The sequence below is a fragment of the Cariama cristata genome, unplaced genomic scaffold, assembly GCF_000690535.1.
Source record: "Cariama cristata isolate BGI_N322 unplaced genomic scaffold, ASM69053v1 scaffold9108, whole genome shotgun sequence".
NCBI classification, from domain to species: domain Eukaryota; kingdom Metazoa; phylum Chordata; class Aves; order Cariamiformes; family Cariamidae; genus Cariama; species Cariama cristata.
In genome coordinates, this window is record NW_009632823.1 from 1 (window position 1) to 3,515 (window position 3,515).

The following is a 3,515-nucleotide window of genomic DNA, read 5'->3' on the forward strand; positions in this document are numbered from 1 at the left end:
TGCACTGGGCCTTGTTGAACTTCATGAGACCCTGCAGCTCCATAGACACTTTCTCAGAGCTGCTGCCTGTCCCCTCACAGGGGGCACCTGGCTAGCCCAGCTCGCTTGCCTTGGCCACCTTTCAGCTCACGAGGTCTGCACTGCCCCGAGCTCTGCAGTCCCTGGCCCTGCTTGTGCACAAAGGCTTAAATCCCTTCACGGGTAAAAGTGAGTTGGTGGGTAGGAGCCGTATTTCCTATCTGTTGCTCAAAAAATGTTTTGGGAGAGGGTAGCGGAGTCTCATGTGAGAGAGGTGGCATACCATCTTTTCACAGAGAGGGTCCCTTCTTCAGACCATGAGGATGCACCATAGGGCCAGGCTCTGACAGACAGAGGAGGGTTTATAAAGGAAGGTCGTGATTTTCTTTGCTTCTGGGAATGTGCTTTCCATTGTCCCACAGAAATAACCTCTCCCCAAAGGAGAGGGGTGTAGGGCACAGGCCTAGGGGCAGACCTTATTGACTAATTCCCACCCTTTGTCATGCGTATCACGTCTATGAATGCACTATTAGAGTTCAGGCAAAGTTTTCTCAGGTTTGCCAAGAACATTTTAATCTTTGTTGCTTATCTGAGGAGGTTTTGTTCTTCTTTATCTCTTGGAGCAGACAGACCATAGAAGAAATTCACATCAGTTTACTTATTCACAGATAAGAATGGGAAGAAGCCAATGAGAGAAATCGGTGGCAAATGCTGGAGCCTGAGGAGAGAAATTGCTAAAGGCAGTATGGATGGAGCGGCCAGAAAGGCTGCAAAGTACGGAGGGCAGTGCCCGTGAAGCCTGAGGAGAGGCTGGATGTCAACGATGGGAGAGGGACTGATCTCGTACACCCCACAGAGGGAAGTACGAGAGGGGAGGGGAGTGTTGGAGGTAAAATTTCTGTGGTGAGTGGTTGGACTCAGTGACAGGAGCTCAAGGGGAATGGAGGGGAGAGCAGGCAGCATCCCAGAATGGTGTAGGATTCCTCCATGGAAAGTGGGCTGGATTCACATGGTTTGCATTGCTTTAATTAAATCCGAATAAAGTACATTCTTTTGTTCCTTTTGTCAATATTCAAAACATTGACTACGTGACTACTCCAGCAGAGTTTGCTGAGGTCTCAAGTGCAAGTCCTGAATCAGATTAAAAACAAGAACAGGATGATTCAGTAAAGACCTGGTTGCACCTATGTATGCATCATATTAACCAAGTCATTTCTTGAATGCAAATATATAATGGGAAACATTTCCTCTTGCTAAGCTAATCAGAGACTTGAACTGCGTTTGGGAAGGAAGAGTCATGAGGAACTAAGGGGATGCAGTTAAAATCTCATGCTGATTAAAAAAAAAAAAAAAAAAAGCAAAGCAGGAGCTTTCCAGGCAGAAGCTACCGTCAAGGCCACACCAACATGTTCCACCAATAGATCTGTGCTGGATTACAGCTATGGCCTGGAGATTGTGTCTCTGTGTGGTGCTCTCAGTCAGCTGCAACCACGGGGCCCTTTGGGTGCCATCCCCATGGCCAGTGCTGCTCCCCAGAGCTACGCCCTGAGAACATGCCTGTGAAGCCATATGGGATGCATCTGGGCAGTGTCCCAGCAAACAAGGACAAGTCAAATTCTCAAATGCCAACTGTTTGGTTTTTTTTTTGTTCCCTAATTTTTCTGCATTCCTCATTTTGAGAGTTTTTCTCCTGGCAATTCAACTACTTGTCAAACAGCACCTGTCACTCATCCCATCAGATGGCTCCTTCACATGTCAAAGCCAAGCAGTTCGTTCTTTGTTTGTGGGTGTTCAAGAGCAAGGGCTCCATCGCCACCGAGGGGTGAAGATAATTTAGCACTCTGCAAGGGGGTCATGCACATAATTTGGAGAGTGCTCAAAATCTGCTGACTTTTGGTAGCCATCTATTCTCAGTGGAGTGGATTAAAAAAGAGCACTGCATGACAGGGTGAGACAGTGATGCTGATTGGGGAAAATCTACAGCGCCTGAAGAGCTCTTGGGCACTGAAGCACATAAAGCTACGTGCAAAGTGGGCATGAGTGCCCCTGTGCAGAGACAACATCGGGAGAGCTCCTGTCATGACCGAAAACCAAGCAGCCAGCTGCGTGCGTGAACTTGACTGCTGTTAGTCAACGGGCAACAATTTGGAGCTGGAAAGTCAACAGAAATTATGCAAGACTGTGAGGCTCTGCGTTGTACAGGAAATAATAAAGGAAGCTGCAGTAGGCTTCGGGAAGAGCTGTTTGGCCAAGGGCCGCTGAGTATATAATGAAAAAGAGGGTATGCCCAGATTATACACCTACTAGGAAGGTCAACAGGAGCCTGCCACATAAAGTAACAGAGGTTGCACTGGGAAACTGCGAGCCATGCACACTTCAAAGAACACAGACTAGGTGAGGCTGCAGTATCTGCCCACATCCACTCCTCCTCTTTGGGGGCAGGGAGTTTTGAGTGACAGCTATGGTTCATCAAAGTCTGTGCTGGACACCAGCCAGCATTAAGGAAGGATCCAGATACCGTCTACTCACCGATGTTCCACAAAGTTGAAAAGATACCGATGATGATCTATACACTACCTCCTACTTGAGGGGGAAGTGTTAGCAGCAGAGAGGGGAGTGAAGTCAGCTTGCTGGAATGATTCTGCTGACCTGAGACAACCAGACACAAAACCAAATAGCAAAGTACACAAAAATGCTGTTGAGCTGAGGGCAGCTTCCTTTGTCAGAGGAGGGCAGATCCTGCGTCGCTGGGGTTTGGCGGAGGTGGGGTTGGACTACAGCACGGTATTGCTGCTTGGAAGGACTCTTCCAAGTTCTATGGCGTATGCAAACGCCAGGCTAGAAGGACAAGTCTTAGATAGTGTATTTGATATGTAAAACCTGATAAATAAACACACGAGTAAAAACAGGGGAAATACTAGGTACCTTACTAACATAAGTAACAAAAACCAAAAGAACTTTTTACTAAAATAATTCTTCTGCAGTTGACTAAAATTTTCATGGGCCAATGAGTGTGACTGTTTCCATGCCCAAATTTTTCTGGTTTTGCTATGTTCCTTTGCTGCATGTCTACAGGCAATAAACAAATATTCAGTATAAATAGATGGACTTGCATTATTTAAGGGCTAGATAACAATCAATGCTTATGATTTCTGACCCTCACTGATAAATTTGATCTACCACTGGAGATAACAGCTAGGGACTGAACCAGCAGTTCATGAAAAGAGTCAGTAATTTATGACAGTATTAATTATTGTAAACAGCCATGGGAAGAGTGAAGTGGTTGTTGTTTTGTATTCATCAAAGTTTCGTAGCCCTTGTCTGTAACAGGTTGGAAAGGGATAAGGATGTTGGGTCTTCCCCGGCTTTGTGCAATAAGAGGTGGAACATGGCAGTATCCTTGGGCTACAAAGGCTGATGGTGAAGAAATCCCTGGAACTCTTCCCCTGGTAGTCTGAATTGTCTGTCTGCTCTTTTAGGCTCTCCCTGACATCTTA